This window comes from Pan paniscus, chromosome 3 (genome assembly GCF_029289425.2).
Source record: "Pan paniscus chromosome 3, NHGRI_mPanPan1-v2.0_pri, whole genome shotgun sequence".
NCBI classification, from domain to species: domain Eukaryota; kingdom Metazoa; phylum Chordata; class Mammalia; order Primates; family Hominidae; genus Pan; species Pan paniscus.
The window spans coordinates 43,747,977-43,768,694 of record NC_073252.2 but is presented as its reverse complement, the minus strand read 5'-3'; the positions used below and the strand labels follow the sequence as shown (position 1 = coordinate 43,768,694).

The 20,718-nt window shown below is 34.3% G+C and overlaps 1 pseudogene; it reads right to left on the bottom strand.

The window, feature by feature from the left end:
• Nucleotides 1–1,757: 1,757 nt before the first annotated feature.
• The window catches only part of LOC100979823 (piggyBac transposable element-derived protein 3-like), a 44,154-nt pseudogene continuing 25,193 nt past the window's right edge, over nucleotides 1,758–20,718 (bottom strand).

Below are 20,718 nucleotides of genomic sequence, written 5' to 3'. Positions count from 1 at the left end.
GGATAAATGTTAAGAACATAATGTTAAGTGAAATAAGCCAGGAATAGAAAGATAAATTTTACATGATCTCACTTGTGTTGAATCTGAAAAAGTCAGGCTCACGAAAGCAGAGTTGAACAGCAGTAATCAAGAGCTGAGGGGAAAACAGGATTTGAGAGACTTTGGTCAAAGGACACAAAATTTCAGTTAGAAGAAATAATTTCAAAGAGATCCATTGTATAAAATTGCAAATATAGTTAGTAACAATGTTTTGTAGACTTGAATATTAAGAGAGTAGATTTTAAGTATTCTCACCACAAATCAGTGATGTCTCTGAGATAATGCATGTGTTAATTAGCTTGATTTAATCATTCCATAATATATATTTCAAAACATCATATTGTACACCATAAATATATATATTTATTTGTCAATTAAAAATAATTGACTAAAAATATAAAAATTTATATTCAGTTATATACTGCCTTAGAGGATTCTGTGTAATCCTTTTTTTTTTTTTTTTTTTGATAGGTTCTCACCCAGGCTGAAGTGCAGTGGCATGATCTCGACTCACTGCAAACTCTGTTTCCTTGGCTTAAGGGATTCTTCAGTCTCAGCATCCCGAGTAGTTGGCACTATAAGTGTGAGCCACCACGCCCGGATAATTTTTTCTTTCTCTTTTTCTTTTTTGTACAAATGGTTTTTTGCCATGTTGCCCAGGCTGGTCTTGAAGTCCTGAGCTCAGAATGACCCACCTGCCTCGGCCTCTCAAAGTGCTGGGATTATAGGCGTAAGCCACCATGCCCAGCAGTGTAATTCTTTTAGTGTATGGTGATCTGTCTCAATTTATTTTATTTTTTCTCAAAGAGGATGATTTCTATTGTACATGTGGGTTTTTCCCTACTTAAACGTTTTGAATGATAAACAGTCTCTCTACAAAATGAAGGAAATCTAACTTTAGTGCATAACTCACCCACCTGCTTCCCTGTTGCTCTGGCCCAAGTCTCTATTTTCATGTTGGTTACTCTTTGCTGTGATAGCTAATGTCTATTATGTCTAGGGGTCATCTATCTACTGTAGTGCCACTGTACTAAGGTTTAATTCTTTCTTGCTGTTCTCTTCAGTTCATTCTTTTAAAACATTTTCAGCATTGATTTTGGTTATTTATTTACACATTTCTCAAAAATTTGTGGCATGCCAAATATTTTTGGTACTGTTTATTTGATGAGTAAAAATCTCTGCCCTCATGGAGCTTATATTCTGGTAAGAAGAGATAGATTAAAGAAAATAAAGTATTTTATACGTGTGATGATTATAAGAGTAATTGGAGAAAAAATAAACTGGTTAAATGAAAGGGGACTGAGGAGATGGCATTTTATTTTATATTGTGTAGTCAGAGAAGACCTCTCTGGAAATAACTTTTGAGCAGAAATGGGCAAAAAAGTAGTTTAATATGAATTGAAAAGGAAGCTTGTCAGGTATTATTATGTATCTCTATTTTAATCTAGAAATATGTTAAGAAGCAATTCTGTAATTTTTAAATATTTTTTACAGATATCGTTAACTCAAATGATCTCTAATTTTATTTCATATTTAAAAGATACAATTTCGGTTACAGCATTTATATTTGCTTTTGTTCACATATATTTTAAAATTCTCCAGGTGAATATTTTACTATAATTTGAACTGTCAAATCCTGAATAGATTAATCCGTTTATGCCTGAGGTTGCAATTTTTTAAATTTGTGCATGAAATTCATTTATGTTACCTAGAAAAGTTCAAGACACAAGAATTTGAAAAGGAAAAATTTTTATTATGTTGTATTGTTGAGTTATGTGGCATTCAAAAAATGGAACACTAGGCAAAATCCTTGCTACATTGTACATAATGTATAAAATCATGTTTCTTGTCTCAGGGGGTGGTGAAACCTGCTGTCCAGTGTGATGTTCAACAGAATGCTTCACATGCAAGGTAACATCACATTTTTCACATTGAAAAGTGTTGTTCTTATGACACTCAGCATACCACATTTGCATTCCCTGTTTGACTATCCCGTGATTTATGCCGTCATAATATGAGTCAGTGTTATGCTTCTGAGAAGGTCTTCTTTTTCGGCCAGGTTCTAGACGATGACCATGGGTCTTCAAATAATGGCATACCACACGTCGATGAAACTCCGGAAAATCCACTGGCTTCTCATCGTATGCTTTATGCAATTGCCAAGCATTTTCTAAGACCAATTTGAAACAGAACAAAAGAGGGCTTGATATCATTTATTTCCACGGATTGATGCCTGGTACTTATTAATGTTTTCATCTGCTGTGTGTATGACTCCCATGAACTGGTTATACACACTTTGATCATGCTTGGCTGCTGACCTTGGATCTTCTTTTTCAGTTTCTGGGAATAACAACTGACAAGACACAGGGGATCAATACCAGCACCAGATGAGGCAATAGTGACAACACTGTTATCATTCCACCTGCAGACAGTACTGCCTTTGCCATCAATTCGATAATTGAATTTGCCTCTATCTTTTTTTCTTTAGAGCTGCAGCTGATTCCAGTGGAGCCTTGTCAATGCAATACTTTCTCACTGTACCTGTTGCCTGAGGTCCCATTGAACTGAGTTTATCAAGAAGTGCAATACTGGTGAAAAAGTTATCAAATACAAAATGGTATTGTCCAGGGTGTGTCTCTGTAATTGCCTCACCAAAGTGAAGGACAAGTGAGGCACCAACACCAGATTCCTCATGTTTAGTATCAGGGTTTTTACCCTGATAAAGCTGAAACCCGCAATGTAGCCCAGACATGTGGTACCACACCAAATCTTACAGCCAAACCGAATGGGCTTTCCCCAGATAAATTATTTGCACCCCTGACAACCAAAATAAGGAACCCTGGATTCATCAAAGCTGAAATATGTTTCATTTGGAACAAATTTCATACATCTCTCATTGAGTTTGCTTGCAAGAGGTCACCACTCGGAAAACTGGTCCATTGGATCTAAATTTGCATTGTCAGCAACATGCAAATTAGAAAATGTAGTTCAAAACAGTCACGTCTCATGGCAGTACATTATGCCAGTACATTATGTGCATCTGTTTTTGTTCCCCAAACATATGCCTTCTAGGAACTGAGATGTAACCACTCAGAAAAATAATTTCCAAAAAAGATTTGAATTTGGAGGTAGTCAAGCCAAGATGTACATCCTTACTTCGAGCACATAAGTTGGAGTCCTTGACAATGAATTCAACAACCTCATCATCATGAAAAAGTTCAAGAATTTCTATGGGAGTTCTCATTTTGGTGAAGAAATCGTTTGGTGATTCTGTAACTCTACCTCTTATGGGCTGTACAGTTAGGCCAGCTTTTATCCCTTTGCAAACAATTTTGGTCACTTTCCTCCTCTTTGATGGTGGAGGTTGCTGCGCAGTAGATGTAGATGAAAATTCATCAGGAGAGTCATCTTTAGGTGCATATGAGGAATCATCTCAGTCAGATCCAGCATCAGAGCCATCTTGAATAAGATATGCAGTTGCAGGCAACAAAGAACCTGGTGGATTATTTCTTGTTCCACCTTCTTTATCTCCTGAGTCCTCATCAGAAACAGGTGCTGTAGCATTTTCAGGTGATTGTGTCACTATAGCACTTGCTGTTATCTGTCTTTAAAAGGTCAATTGTTTCATGTAAATTTAGAGTTTGCAGCATCTTGGGACGAAAATGAAAAAAAAAGGTATTATTAGTCCTAGTGGTAGTGGTTTTGCCTAGTCTTCCAAAAATAGAACGCGAAAAATGTAAAACCCATGACTAATGCAACAGTAATAATTTAGATATTTTCTTTTTACAGCACAATAGCAAAATGAGTAGAGAAGTAATAAAAAATTACTAGTGTAGGTTATAGTTCAGTAAAGTTATATGTACCTGTCTTTTTTTGTTTGTTTGTGGGTTTTTGTTTTGTTTTTTTTTGAGAGGGAGTCTTGCTCTGCCACCCATGGAGTGCAGTGATACTATCTCAGCTCACCAAAACCTCTGCCTCCAGGATTCAAGCGATTCTCCTGCCTCGGCCTCCTTAGTAGCTGGATTGCAGGCGCCTGCCACCATGGCCGGGTAATTTGTGTGTGTGTGTGTGTGTGTATATATATATATATATATATATATATTTTTTTTTTTTTTTAGTAGAAAAGGGATTTCACCATTTTGGCCAGGCTGGTCTTGAACTTCTGACCTCCAGTGATCCGCCCACTTCAGCCTCCCAAAGTGTTAGGATTACAGGTGTGAGCCACTGCACCTGGCCTGTACCTGTCTTTGGATACTTCCTCAAAAATGTTTCCGAAAACTCACATCACTTTTTTACAAGCTCCCAGCACACCAGCATCTGCAGCAGTGACTAACTCTGTGCACCATGTGATAACATGTACCCTCAGGAGGCAGAGATGTGTGAAAAATCAGACCTAGATGACGACCTTGCGGAGTAGGATATAAATAACTCCCAAATGCTAGGCATTCCAATGATGGAACACCAGGCATAAGTTTAATGGCTAGCAGGCCAAAGAATACTTCCAACTTCATGATAATATATTTGTTCAATTTAATTTTAGGACATTATTCTTCCTTTCCATACTTTGTGACTATTATTAATATGTTTTCCTTTGTTATATATATATATATAATATATAACAAATATGTATATAACATATATAAATAATATATATAACATATAAATAATATATATAACAGGATGTATACATTATATAGATATACTTGTTTAACAAGTATATATTTAAAAATATAGTGTTTTACTTTTTTTTTTTTTTTTTGTAGACGGAGTCTCGCTCTGTCGCCCAGGCTGGAGTTCTGCTGTGGCCCGATTTTGGCTCACTGCAAGCTCCGCCTGCTGAGTTCACGCCATTCTCCTGCCTCAGCCCCCTGAGTAGCTGGGACTACAGGCGCCGGTCACCACGCCCAGCTAATTTTTTTTGTTTGTTTTTGTATTTTCAGTAGAGACAGGGTTTCACCGTGTTAGGCAGGATGGTCTCAATCTCCTGACCTCGTGATCCGCCCGCCTCGGCCTCCCAAAGTGCTGGGATTACAGGCGTGAGCCACTGCGCCAGGCCACGTATTCTTAATTCATTGTTTTATCTAAGCTGAATGAATTAAAATCTCAATTTTTTACTTTCATGCTTTTCAAATACTTCATGTTAGTTTCTCTTACATTTTTTCCAACGCTTAAGACTACACATCATGAAGGAATCAATGATTTTAAAAGATGTAAATTCTTAACCAATTAGGAACAACTATTTCAAATTTTATAGAGAAATTATATTGGCTTTTAAGATGTTTTGCTTATATATAGCTATAGTCTAAAGAATAAAGTTACATAGATGAGGAGTATTATTTCTTTCATTGATATGTATTAATGTAATCTTCAAATGATTCTAGCCTGTTTGCTTGCTAAATATTTCTAGCTTTTTAAATACTTATGACTGCATATTCAAAGAAATTAGAGGATTTTTACAAATTTTTTTAGTTTATTGATGTATATTTGACAGTTAAAAATTATATATATTTAAAGTGTACAATTTTATCATTTAATGTATAAATATGTAGTGAAATAATCATCACAAGCAAGTTAAACATTATTTCCATGACTTTGGATAGTTAACTTTTTTTACTTTTTTATTCTTGTTTTTATGAGAACATTTAAGATCTATCCTCTTAGGAAATTCCAAGCATGAAATACAATATTGTTAACCACAGTAACCATGCTGTACATTAGATCTTAAAAATTTATTTACCCTGCATAATCAAAATTTGTGCCATTTCTCCAGTCTTTCTCCTTCCTCTCACCCCCAGCCTTTGGAAAACTCTATGAGTTTGTTTTCTTTTAGATTCCACTTATAAGTGAGATCATGAGGTATTTGTCATTCTGTGCCTTGCTTATTTCATTTAACATAATGTACTCAAAATGTCCTCCAGTTTCATCCATGTTGTTGCAAATAATAAGATTTCCTTCATTTTAAGGCTAAGAAATATTCCAACAGGTATACACATGTATAGGTATATATACATATATATGTTAATATCCTTTTAACCACCCATCGATGTACACGGGGTTTTCAAATCTTGACTATTGTGAATAATGCTTCAATAAACATGGAGGTGCATGTTCAGTATGCTGATTTCATTTCCTTGGAAAATATACCAAGCAGTAGGTTTGCTGAGTCATATGGTAGTTATATTTTTATTTTATTTTTATTATTATATTTATTATGTTATATATTATATTTATTATATTTGTATTTTATTTTAAGTTCCAGGATACATGCACAGGATGTGCGGGTTTGTTACATAGGTAAATGTGTGCCATGGTAGTTTGCTGCACCTATCAACCCATTGCCTAGATATTAAGCCCCACATGCATTAGCTATTTATCCTAATGTTCTTCTTTCCCCTGCCTTCCTGACAGGCCCCAGTGTGTGTTGTTCCCCTCCCTGTGTCCATGTGATCTCATTGTTTAGCTCCCACTTATAAGTGAGAAGATGTAGTGTTTGGTTTTCTGTTCCTGTGTTTATTTGCTGAGTATAATGGCTTTCAGCTCCATCCATGTTCTTGCATAATACATGACCTCATTCCTTTTTATGGCTGCATAGTATTCCCTGGTACATATGTACCACATTTTCTTTATCCAGTCTATCATTGATGGGCATTTGGGTTGGTTCCATGTCTTTGCTATTGTGAATAGTGCTGCAATGAACGTACATGTGCATGTATCTTTATAATAGGATGATTTATATTCCCTTGGGTATATACTCAGTAATGGGATTGCTGGATCAAATTGCATTTCTGGTTCTAGGTCTTTGAAGAATCATGACACTGTCTTCCACAACGGTTGAACTAATTTACATTGCTCCCAACATATAAAAGTTATCCTATTTCTCCACAGCCTTGCCAGCACCTGTTGTTTCTTGACTTTTTAATAATCACCATTCTGACTGGCATGTGACAATATGCCTTTGTAGTTTTGATTTGCATTTCTCTAATGATCAGTGTTGTTGAGCTTGTTTTCATATGTTTGTTGGCTGTATAAATATCTTCTTTTGAGAAGTATCTGTTCATGTCCTTTGCTCACTTTTTAATAGAGTTATTTTTTTCTTGTAAATTTAAGTTTCTTGTGGATTCTGGATATTAGACCTTTGTCAGACGGGTAGATTGCAAAAATTTTCTTCCATTCTGTAGGTTGTCTGTTCACTTTAATGACAGTTTATTTTGCTGTGTAGAAGCTCTTTAGTTTAATTCGCTCCCATTTGTCCATTTTTGCTTTTGTTGCAATTGCTTTTGATGGTTTCATCATAAAATCTTTGTCCCTGCCTATGTCCTGAATGGTATTGCCTAGATTTTCTTCTAGAGTTCTTATAGTTGTGGGTTTACTTTTAAGTGTTTAATTCATCTTGAGTTAATTTTTGTATAAGGTTTAAGGATGGGGTCCAAAATCAATTTTCTGCATATGGCTAGCCAGTTTTCCCAGCACCAATTATTAAATAGGGAATCCTTTCCCCATTGCTTGTTTTCGTCAGATTTCTTGAAGATATATGAAGGCAGCATCATCTTGATATCAAACTCTGGCAGAGATACAACAACAACAAAAAAACCTCAGGCCAATATCCCTGATGAACATTGATGCAAAAATCCTCAGTAAAATACTGGCAAACTTAATATAGCAGCACATCAAAAAGCTTATCCAACATGATCAAGTCATCTTCATCCCTGGGATGCAAGTCTGGTTCAACATATGCAAATCAATAAATGTAATTCATCACTTAAACAGAACCAAAGACAAAAATCACATGATTATCTCAATAGACACAGAAAAGGCCTTCAATAAAATTCAACCTCCCTTCATGTTAAAAACTCTCAATAAGCTAGATATTCCTGGAACATATCTCAAAATAATAAGAGCCATATATGACAAACCCACAGCCAATGGCAGCAGCTGGAAGCATTCTCCTTGAAAACTGGCACAAGACAAGGATGCCCTCACTCACCATTCCTATTCAACAGATTATTGGAAGTTCCGGCCAGGGCAATTAAGAAAGAAATAAAGCATATTCAAATAGGAAGAGAAGAAGTCAAACTGTCTCTGTTTGCAGACAACATGATCCTGTATCTAGAAAACCCCATTGTCTCAGCCCAAAACCTTCTTAAGCTGATAAGCAACTTCAGTAAAGTCAAGGATACAAAATCAATGTGCAAAAATCACAAGCATTCCTATACACCAAGAATAGACAAGCAGAGAGCCATATCATGAATGAACTCCCACTCACAATTGCTACAAAGGAAATAAAATATCTAGGAAAACAGCTAACAAGGGAAATAAAGGTCCTCTTCAAGGTATTTCTATTTTTAATATTTTTGAGAAACCTCTATACTGTCTTCCATAATGACTGTACTAACTTACATACTTACCAAGAGTGTACAAGACTTCTCTTTTCACCACATCCTTACCAACGTTTTTTTTCATGCATCTCTCTGATAGGAGCCATTATAACAAGTTTGAGGCATTATCACATTATGGCTTTGCTTTGTATTTTTCTGATGATTATTGGTGATGAGCACTTTTTCATATACCCGTTGGTCATTTATGTGCCTTCTTTTGAGAAATGTCAGTTTAAGTCTTTTGCCCATTTTGTAAATAGTTATTTGTTTTTTTGCTATTGAGTTGTATAAATTCCCCACATATTTTCTATATTAACTCCTCATTCAATATATGGCTTGCAAATGTTTTCTCCAATTCCATAGGTTGCCTTTTTACTTTGTTGATTGTTTCCTTTGCTGTGCAAGAGCTTTTTAGTGTGATGAAATCTCACTTTTCTATTTTTTTTTCTGTTGCCTGTGCTTTTGTTGTCAAACAAACAAACAAAAATATTGTGTAGACCAATGTCAAGAAGGTATTTCCCTTCCTCTAAGTTTTCTTCTGGTAGCTTCACAGTTTCAGATCTTACATTTAATTCTTCAATTAATTTTGAATTAATTTTGTATATGGTGTGAAAAAAGGAAACAATTTCATTCTTCAGCATCTGAATATCCAGTTTTTCCAATACCATTTGCTGAAGAGAGTATATTTCTCCATTTTGTGTTCTTGACATTTTTGTTGAAGATTACTTGACCTGAGATACATGGATTTATTTCTGGGCTACCTATTTTGTTGTATTGGTCTATATGCTGTTTTTATGCCAGTGCCATATTATTGGGATAACTGCAGTTTTATAATATATTTTGAAATCAGAAAGTTTGATGCTTCCAGCTTTATTCTTTTGTTTAGGATTTATTTAGCTATTCAGAGTCTTCTTTGGTTCTTTATGAATTATAGGTTTTTTTTTCCATTTCAATAAAGAATGACACTGGGACTTTGATAGGAATTACACTGACTCTGTAGATCATTTGGGGTAGTATGGATATAAAAAGTAACAAATTTGAAAGCAAGAAGTAAAATTATCTGTCTGAAGACAGTATTATATACATAATAAACCCTAAATACTTGCAAGGAACTGTCAGAACTAATAAACTAAGTTAGTAAAATTCCAGGATACAAAATTTGTTTATAAAAGTCACTCACATTTCTATACAAAAACAATTAACTATCCAGAAACAAAATTAAGAAAGCAGTCCCATTCACAATAGTAACAAAAAGAATAAAACACTCAACCAAAGAGAAGAAAGCATTAAACATTGAATATTATAAAACATTGATAAAAGAAATTAAAGAAAATATAGATAAATGGAAAAACATCCTGTGTTCATAGACTAAAAAACTTAATATTGTTAAAATATCCATACTATGCAGCTTGATTATTTCAAATGGAACAGAAAATATTTGAGCTGTAGAATTCATCACTCAATCTAGAAAATTAAGTTGTGGAGCTTTGCAAAACAACATTGATAAAAATAAATCATTTCAACATTCATATGTCCTTTATATATCTGAATGTTAATAGTTAATAAATATAGGCTATATTTCATGGTGATGTGATTTATACACATATATATTTATATACTATTTATTAATTGCTTCAATTTGGATGGACAATTATTTTTGCTGTGGTAGAAGTATGTAGTTTTCTAAGAATTGTATTATAATTCTATGAAAACAATTCCTGGTTTTGGACCCTATTATGATTGCTAAGCTATAAATCAGTAACAGATTTGGGGTAAATTTAATTATTTTTATCTGAAGGTCTTGGTTGTTTTAAAAAGTATAATAATAATTATTGGTCAAAGAAGTAATATGTGAGTGTGTTTGTGTTATAGGCTATAATTTGCTATTTAGAACATTGTATAATCAGTTTTTCCAGTACAACAAAGCATCCCAAACACAATGTCTTTTTTAAAAAAGCATTTATTTGGCTCATGATTCTGTACTGACAATTTGTGCAAAGTTCACGTCGGCTTAACTGATAACACCTTGGGGGGTGAGTCAACTGGGGATCACTGTTATATGGGGCCCTCAAATGGGATAGTGGTGACAACCAGGGTTCCAAGAGCAAAAGAGGAAGCTTGCAATGGTTCTTGAAGCCTGTCTTAGAAATGTCATAAAATTGCTTCTAAGAAATTCTATTTGTCAGAGGAAGTCTTGAGATAACCAAATTAAAGGGCAAATAGATTTCATCTCTTGATGATTGAGCAGCAATGAATTATGACTGTTTTTATAATCTAATATAAACATTAATCTGAATTTTTAGATAGGCTATCAAGTATACACAAACAAATGAAGTAGTATCTCTATCAGCTAAGAAAATAATTTACTTCCAGATGTTTAATTTGTATACTAAAAGAAAGAAGTCAAAATTTGTTAGATATCACCACCATCTTACACATAATAAGCAAATAATTTTGATCTGATATTGTGAAGAAGGCTTTACATGTCATTTATTCACTTTTTAAAAAATGATAAATATATAGGCACATGCCTTTTGCAACATTCAGTGTGAAAAACATAATACAATGTATTTGTCACCATTATTAAAAAGAATAATGCATTGGTTGAATTCACTTAGTTAACTTCAAATAATTTTAGAGTAATGTGTAAACTAAATGATCGTGGAAGATGAGTAGCTGGATAAATTGGTGAAAGTAGGCAACTTTGTCTAGTGCCAGTTCTTAGGAGGGATGCTTTCAACTTTTTCCCACTTAGTATTATGTTGGCTGTGGGTTTTTTAATGTATAACTTACATTATTTTGAGGTATGTTTCTTCTATGCATAGTATGTTTAGGGTTTCTATCATGAAGGGATACTGAATTTTATCAATGCTTCTTCTGCATCTATTGAGATAATCATATGGTTTTTGTTTTTAATTCTGTTTATGTGGTGAATCACATTTATTGATTTGTGTTTGTTGAGACGTCCTTGTATCCCTGGAATAAAATCCACTTGATCATGTTGTATTATCTTTTTGATAAGCTGTTGGATTTTGTTTACTAGTATTTTGTTGAAGACTTATGAATCTATGTTCACCTGTATATTGGACTGAAATTTTCTTTTTGTTGTTGTTGTCTCTTTTTCTGGTTTTGCTGTCAAGGTAATGCTGGCCTAATAGACTGAGTTTGGAAGTATTTCTCACTCTTCAATTTTTTTTAAGGAGTTTGAGTATAACTGGTATTGGTTCTTTTTTAAATGTTTGGTGGAATTCTGCAGTAAAACTTTCAGGCCAGGTCCTGGAATTTTTGTTGATGGGAGACTGTTTATAAAGGTTTTGATCTCATTATTCATTATGAGTTTGTTGAGATATTATATTGCTTTATGGTTCAATCTTAGAAGGTTGTGTATGTCCAGATATTTATCTATTTCTTCTAGGTTTTCCAATTTCTTGTGTATAGGGGTTAATAATAGTCTCTAGTAATTCTTAGTTGTTATGTTTATTTTTTCATTTCTGCTTTTATTTGGGTCTTTTCTCTTTTTTCTTAATCTAGCTAAAGTCATGTTGCTTTTGTTTATTTTCTCAGAGAAACAACTTTGTGTTTTGTCAATATTCTGTGATTTTTCAGTATATATTTCATTTAGTTATGCTCTGATAGTGTGAAAAGGCTGGTTAGGGGTTTTCGCCCAGAACATCTGTGGCGTGAACCTGCTTAGTGCATGGTGCTGCTGAAGCGCTGCTCAGGTTTGGCATTGCCTCTAATCTAGTCACAGAGCAGAGATTTCAGGTCTGAGGATGGTTTTGCCTTCCCACTTTGACTCTGGCTATTTTTAGGGATATTTCCCCCTTCAGGCACTCCCAATGCTTCCCATGGGTTCATGCAGCAGTAGGTATCCTGCCAGGGAACCCAAGATAGTGGAGTAGCTGGTTGTTCACTTTTTCCAGTATAGACACTATCATTCAGGGAAATTTTTTCATGTGCTTGGTCCTGGGCAGATTGCGGGGAGGGATGTCATATATGTGGAAGTTTGATTTTCTTTTTCTTTTTAATTTTATTATTATTATACTTTAAGTTTTAGGGTACATGTGCACAACCTGCAGGTTTGTTACATATGTATGTAACATGTGCCATGTTGGTGTGCTGCACTCAGTAACTCGTCATTTAGCATTAGGTATATCTCCTAATGCTATCCCTCCCCCCTACCCCCACCCCACAACAGTCCGCAGTGTGTGATGTTCCCCTTCCTGTGTCCATGTGTTCTCATTGTTCAGTTCCCATCTGTGAGTGAGAATATGCGGTGTTTGCTTTTTTGTCATTGTGATAGTTTGCTGAGAATGATGGTTTCCAGTTTCATCCATGTCCCTACAAAGGACATGAACTCATCATTTTTTATGGCTGCATAGTATTCCATGGTGTATATGTGCCACATTTTCTTCATCCAGTCTATCGTTGTTGGACACTTAGGTTGGTTCCAAGCCTTTGCTATTGTGAATAGTGCCGCTATAAACATATGTGTGCATGTGTCTTTATAGTAGCATGATTTATAATCCTCTGGGTATATACCCAGTAATGGGATGGCTGGGTCAAATGGTATTTCTAGTTCTAGATCCCTGAGAAATCGCCACACTGACTTCCACAATGCTTGAACTAGTTTACAGTCCCACCAACAGTGTAAAATTGTTCCTATTTCTCCACATCCTCTCCAGCACCTGTTGTTTCCTGACTTTTTAATGATCGCCATTCTAACTGGTGGTGAGATGGTATCTCATTATGGTTTTGATTTGCATTTCTCTGATGGCCAGTGATGGTGAGCATTTTTTCATGTGTTTTTTCATTGCATAAATGTCTTCTTTTGAGAAGTGTCTGTTAATATCCCTTGCCCACTTTTTGATGGGGTTGTTTGTTTTTTCTTGTAAATTTGTTTGTGTTCTTTGTAGATTCTGGATATTAGCCCTTTGTCAGATGAGTAGGTTGCGAAAATTTTCTCCTGTTCTGTAGGTTGCCTGTTCACTCTGATGGTAGTTTCTTTTGCTGTGCAGAAGCTCTTTAGTTTAATTAGATCCCATTTGTGAACTTTGGCTTCTGTTGCCATTGCTTTTGGTGTTTTAGACATGAAGTCCTTGCCCATGCCTATGTCCTGAATGGTATTGCCTAGGTTTTCTTCTAGGGTTTTTATGGTTTTAGGTCTAACATGTAAGTCTTTAATCCATCTTGAATTAATTTTTGTATAAGGTGTAAGGAAGGAATCCAGTTTCAGCTTTCTACATATGGCTAGCCAGTTTTCCCAGCACCATTTATAAAATAGGGAATCCTTTCCCCATTGCTTGTTTTTGTCAGGTTTGTCAAAGATCAGATAGTTGTAGATATGAGACATCATTTCTGAGGGCTCTGTTCTGTTCCATTGGTCTATATCTCTGTTTTGGTACCAGTACCATGCTGTTTTGGTTACTGTAGCCTTGTAGTATAGTTTGAAGTCAGGTAGCGTGATGCCTCCAGCTTCGTTCTTTTGGCTTAGGATTGACTTGGCAATGTGAGCTCTTTTTTGGTTCCATATGAACTTTAAAGTAGTTTTTTCCAATTCTGAGAAGAAAGTCATTGGTAGCTTGATGGGGATGGCATTGAATCTATAAATTACCTTGGGCAGTAGGGCAATTTTCATGATATTGATTCTTCCTACCCATGAGCATGGAATGTTCTTCCATTTGTTTGTATCCTCTTTTATTTCACTGAGCAGTGGTTTGTTGTTCTCCTTGAAGAGGTCCTTCACATCCCTTGTAAGTTGGATTCCTAGGTATTTTATTCTCTTTGAAGCAATTGTGAATGGGAGTTCACTCATGATTTGGCTCTCTGTTTGTCTGTTATTCGTGTATAAGAATGCTTGTGATTTTTGTACTTCGATTTTGTATCCTGAGACTTTGCTGAAGTTGCTTATCAGCTTAAGGAGATTTTGGGCTGAGACAATTGGGTTTTCTAGATATACAATCATGTCATCTGCAAACAGGGACAATTTGCCTTCCTCTGTTCCTTACTGAATACCCTTTATTTCCTTCTCCTGCCTGATTGCCCTGGCCACAACTTCCAACACTATGTTGAACAGGAGTGGTGAGAGAGGGCATCCCTGTCTTGTGCCAGTTTTCAAAGGGAATGCTTCCAGTTTTTGCCCATTCAGTATGATATTGGCTGTGGGTTTGTCATAGATAGCTCTTATTATTTTGAGATACGTCCCATCAATACCTAATTTCTTGAGAGTTTTTAGCATGAAGTGTTTATGAATTTTGTCAAAGGCCTTTTCTGCATCTATTGAGATAATCATGTGGTTTTTGTCTTTGGCTCTGTTTATATGCTGGATTACATTTATTGATTTGTGTATGTTAAACCAGACTTGCATTCCAGGGATGAAGCCCACTTGATCATGGTGGATAAGCTTTTTGATGTGCTGCTGGATTCGGTTTGTCAGCATTTTATTGAGGATTTTTGCATCAATGTTCATCAAGGATATTGGTCTAAAATTCTGTTTTTTGGTTGTGTCTCTGCCAGGCTTTGGTATCAGGATGATGCTGGTCTCATAAAATGAGTTAGGGAGGATTCCCTCTTTTCCTATTGATTGGAATAGTTTTGCTTACCAACCAAAAAAAGTCCAGGACCAGATGGATTCACAGCCGAATTCTACCAGAGGTACAAAGAGGAGCTGGTACCATTCCTTCGGAAGTTTGATTATCTTACCGTCTCCTCAGATGTTTTACTTCTGTGTGGCCTGGGAATGGTCTCATCCTCATATTTGAGTTCTAGCATATCTGGTGATACTGTCAATGTTATATATTTGTTTTTGGTTTTCTGTAGGGAGGAGTAGAGTTATCTTGCTTCTAAGGCAATATTTGATTACCAGAAGTCTGTACTAATATTCTATTGCAGGGTAACAAGTTAGTGCAAACTTTGCAGTTGACTGCCACACTCATTTATCATCTCACAGTTTCTGTAGCTCAGATGTCTGAGATAGGTTTACTGCTCAGGGTTTCACAAGGCTATGCCAAGTTTTGGGCAGTGGCAGCAGTCTCATCATTAGCTTGGAGTTCTCTTAATCTCATTCAGGTTGTTGGTATAATTTGTTTCTTGTGGTTGTAGGACTGAAGTCACTGTTGTTTTCTTGCTGTGCTTTGATTGGAGATCACTCTTAGTTCCCAGAGGCCACTCTTAAGGTACTAGCTAGGTAACTTTCTCCAGAAGAAAGTCCACTGGTTCATAGTATGCCTATTTCCTTTCTTCATGCCAGGAACAGAGCATTTTATGCTGCTACTTGTCTCTTTTAAGAACTAATTGATTAGGTCTGGTCTATCCAAGATAATATTATTTCCCTTTTATTTCAAATTTAGCTGTTTAGGGATCTTCATTATATCTGAAAAATTCCTTAGTCCATATATTGCAATATAATCAGTGGAAAGGGTTCCATCATATTCACAGGCTCTGCTTGCACTCAAGGGAAGGGATTATATAAGGTATGTATATCAGGCAGTAGAATCTTGGGAGCCATCTTGGAATTTGCCTATCATAATATTCATAGTGACTGAAGAGGAAACTATAAAGAGTAGGCAGAAATAACAAGTAATTAACTTGGAAGTCAAAGAAATTGTTATGGATAAGAAATATGTAGGAAAGAAAATTTATTGTTCTCAAAAAGGACTCAATGTCTATTTGGTTTATTTAGGGTAATTCCAGTGCAAAACTAAATTATTGTAGCCTTGGAAGATGGATACTAATATTACTTACTCTTAAGCTCTGCTCTCCAGTGTTTCAAAGCCATCCTTATTATAATTAATGGTTTCTGTTATTAAAAAAAGAATGAAAGATAATTATCTCATACAACCCGGGTTTTCTCAGGTAGATTAATGTGATGTAAGAGACCAAAAAACTTTAAATATTTTTAACTGTCTCCCATTTCCTTGGTAACGTGTGCTTTCATGTAGGAAACACTCCTCTTATTATGAGTTAGTTCAGTCAGTTAGAATGTCACCTTGGAGTGTTTTAACAAAGATGAATATAATCGTATTATTATTTCTATTTCTTTTTTTAAAGCAAATCTTATATATATTTTAATAAAATGTGATTCTTGCCACATTGCCTAGGCTGATCTCAAACTCCTGGGCTTCTGTGCTCCTGGGCTCGAGCAATCCTACAATGTTGGCCTTGCAAAGTGCCAGGATTACAGGTGTGACCCACCCCATCCAGCTGATATGATCTTCTCTAAGGCATTAGGAAAGAAAGTCTTAAAAATGTAGAAGCTTAGACTCATGACAGAAGGAAAAAAAATGTGATTTTAAAAAACAAGTTGGCAAACCTAGGATAATTAATCAAAGTTTCTTCCTATTCTTATTAGTCACATATGTGTACCTCACATTATTAATATCCACTGCAAAGCAGGGAATAACAGAGAAAAAGCAGAAAAGGATTTAAAATCAAATTTATCATTGTTGCAAAAAGTTATAAAAATGAACTAACAATTGAAAATGTAAAACACTGATAAAAAATTTAAATTATTTTTGCTATTTCTGAATATCTAGAAAACTTGGAAAATTTAGAGAAATTTAAAAATGTAGTGTGGTTATGTGCATGTGACTTCTATCTATGTTTAAATAACACATAAGAAAATCCATTTTAGAGTTAAGCAGCAACAGATACAAACTTTATCAGTATCTTTTAAAGATGACTTCAGATTGTGATATTCAGTGTAAGTTTTATTTTTCTTCTATTCGTTTAATCATATTAATGTTAATTAATTCATTAATTCATTTATCCACTTACATAAAGGTATTTCTTGGGTAGTCTTATATGCAAAGGACTAAATTAGTTTTATTTTTTATATTAATTATCATATAATAACTCTAGGTCATAATTTTATATTTATAAATATTAACTAAACCTGCTGCTGATAGAGATTACTTATTATCTAAATGTTATCTGAATGATTTTCAACTGAGTGAAATTTTGTCACCACCAACACTACCTCCCAAGACAGTTTGAAAATGTATGTGGTCATTTTTGATTGTCATGACATGAAGGCAGGGATGCTACTAGCATCTAGTTGGTAAAGACCAGAGATGTTACTAAACATCCCATAATACACACCCTGATCTGTCTGTACATTTTTAAAATTTCAAAGTTTTTGCATGCATTATTCAGAAATTGGCAGCAGTTTCCTAGTAACTATAGAAAAATCTATTATCCTCAGATGTGAGAATTTACAAAATGGAACACATTTTTCAAACTGTAGTGGAAGAACATTGATGCATATGGGCATGCACGTGTATGTATGAATTTAATGTATTTGTTGTAGTGCCAGAGATCTTTGTCAATAGAGCTGAGTTCACAGTGTAAACAATGGCCTGTTTTACTCTGAAGTTTGTTTTTGCCTTGAAAATATGAGAATTTTCTCACAACACTATGTTTACTTGCTGTATAAAGCAGCCTTGAAAAGTTCTTGACTATTTAATGTAGAAATGAAGTATTGATATACTTCAGGTAGGCAGTTATATAAGTAAACTACATTAGAAATTATTCAGATATTAAGATTTCCTACAAAAGTGTTGTATTCCCAAGCTCAGTAATCCATTTTTAGTATATAACAGAGTTAATCTGTGCTTTCAAAGCAATCCTAAAACCCAGAATATCTAATTTCTTAGTTTAATTTTGTTTTATCTTGTTCTATACTTAGTGTAGAAGAAAAACAGCTGGTATCCATCTTCTAAAATACATCTATTCACACTCTTGAATTCTATTATTAAATTTAGTTCAAACTTCTTTTATTTAAAATCACTCACTTTCTCAAAACTGCATGGAGAGGTTGACATGTCCTCCTACCTGTGAAGATTAGAGGTAGACTTGATATATTAAAAAGCCCCTCAGAAATTCAGCCATCTGATTTATCATTAAAAAAAACTTTCTTCTTAATGGAACTAGTCCCTTTGATTAAAAGCCCTGCTTTCCGAAATGAAATCATTTTCTAGGCCATGAACATTCTCTGCAGATGTTGTTTCTAGTGGAGTTGAAACACTTTTCCCTATACTGTACTTCTAGTAAAGATAAATCCAAGAATATAAACAATTATCAATAATAGAATATTAAGGTAGTTCCCTTCATATGTAACACAAAAGTGTAACAAATTCAAATATATATAGACAATTTAAATCAAACTGATTAGCATTTGGATATAATCAGTCATGGGCATGAAATGCTATTTAATCAGGTAATGACTTCATTAAACATGGTTAGTCACACACCACCTTGAACTCATTTTCTAAACATAGAATTAATTATTCAAATTATAGCAATTAAAACACACCAGTCAATGCCTGGATTCATTTTTAAAACTACCTAGGCAAGTCTGCCAAGAAAATCTACTCATCATTTGCAGAAGTTGGTGTGTGTGTTGAATATCTAGTTCAATAAAATAGACTTCTGAATCAAATGGTACTATAGAAACAAAATATGGACAACGCTGTGTAGTTATTTTTAACCAAATCACATAATCGATTTAGAGAAGTAAATAGTAGATAGAGAATATAATTGAATATTGAAATTTACCATTCTTTCCTCAAATATGGTACACCTCTTTCTTTATCGTAGGACCATACTCAATTCAAACAAAGTAGAAATACATTTTCCTTACTTCACACAAAATCAACATGTATACATGTATCTATAACCCATATGTATATGTTCATTTTGTGTGGAGTAATCCACACCATACAAAGCTGGAGTGGATTATTTCATTTAATGATGTACATAAAAAAAAATCTTACTTGAGAGATCTCACATCTAATTTTGGATACCGGATATAAAATGAGGAGAATGACTCACAAAATCCTCTAAGCATAGTCAACTATGGAAGAGGCTATTGGGCTTTCTGTTTTGAGGCATACACTTGGAAAACATTTATTGCATCTCAGCTTAGGAAATTGTTGGATTCTGTTTCATGGCACTCTTTACATGGTCATTCTTGACCACTCTGGCACTGGAGGGGAATAGTTTATTTCCTGACTATGCACACTTATGTACTCACTAATGTTCCAATAAAACTTAGGGGATGCAATGGGTAACATTGCCTTAAATTTGGCCTGTGTCTCAGGATTATTATTCATAGCAATTTAAGATGGTAATTCTCTTAAGTAATTCTTTTTCAAAATGTGGCCTACTATTTAATTATTCTACATTTAATTCAACATTCCACCTGTTAATGGGCATTATAATATACATCCAGAATTCTAACAAAACCTTTTCAAATATTACTGAAAAGTGTTAGCATATTTGAACAATTACCAAGGTCATCATTTACTTTCTCCCATCAGTTGAAACCTACTATATAAAGTTTTCGTGTGAAAATAATTCTTACAATTCCACATAGATAAGGTGAGCACTGAGTATCTGGACATATTTGTGACATAGTTCTTAACAATTTTCCTTTCATTACAGCAATTCTTTCCTTTTAAAATAACCAAACAAGGTCAAATAATGATTATATTAATATATGCTTATGAAGAAGTTATAACTCTTAGTAACATTATGTAAGAGAATAAAATGTAGGACTTACTTCTAAGAAACATCTAAGTTCCATGTATTATTTGTAGTATAGAAAATAGGATAGAAACACCAGCACGTTCTCATCACAGAATGCTCGTTTATAGACATGAACTATTCACACACTGTGATTCAAAGTGAACAGCTGTTAATAAAGAAGCTACTTAAAAATAACAATAATTTCAACTTCATTCAATTTTTACCTCATATTCTAGCATCAGGTATGAGTTTTCTCAGAATTGATGTGTACCTGCTGTTATTCTAAAACTGTATTTATAGCAAATTGAAGTAATATTATTGACCTGGTAATTTAGTTTAATGAAAATTATGCCTCATTATCATAAATTTATAAAATAATACTGAATACTTTTATTGGAAATTGCTTCTGAAATTATGCCATTATAGTAACTCAACAAGAGGAAACTATATTGGAAAATTCCATCTTCTTGCTTAGGTAAAACTACATTTTAAAGGCTAGCTGACATACATTGAATTTTTATTGAGGTTTAAATATATGATCAAATGATAGTGAAAACAAGCAACACATGTTGAAAATTCAACCTAAAATATAATACATCTTATACATATATTTGCTATATATAATAAAAATGCACTTTGTTATCTATCTACTGAATATTGTTTAGCTGCACAATCAGTATCTGAGTATCCCTTGATGAATATACACAGTGTGCTTCTGAATACATCATTGTCTTCATATTCCATTTAAAATGCAGTAACTGGCTTGACAAATATTTCT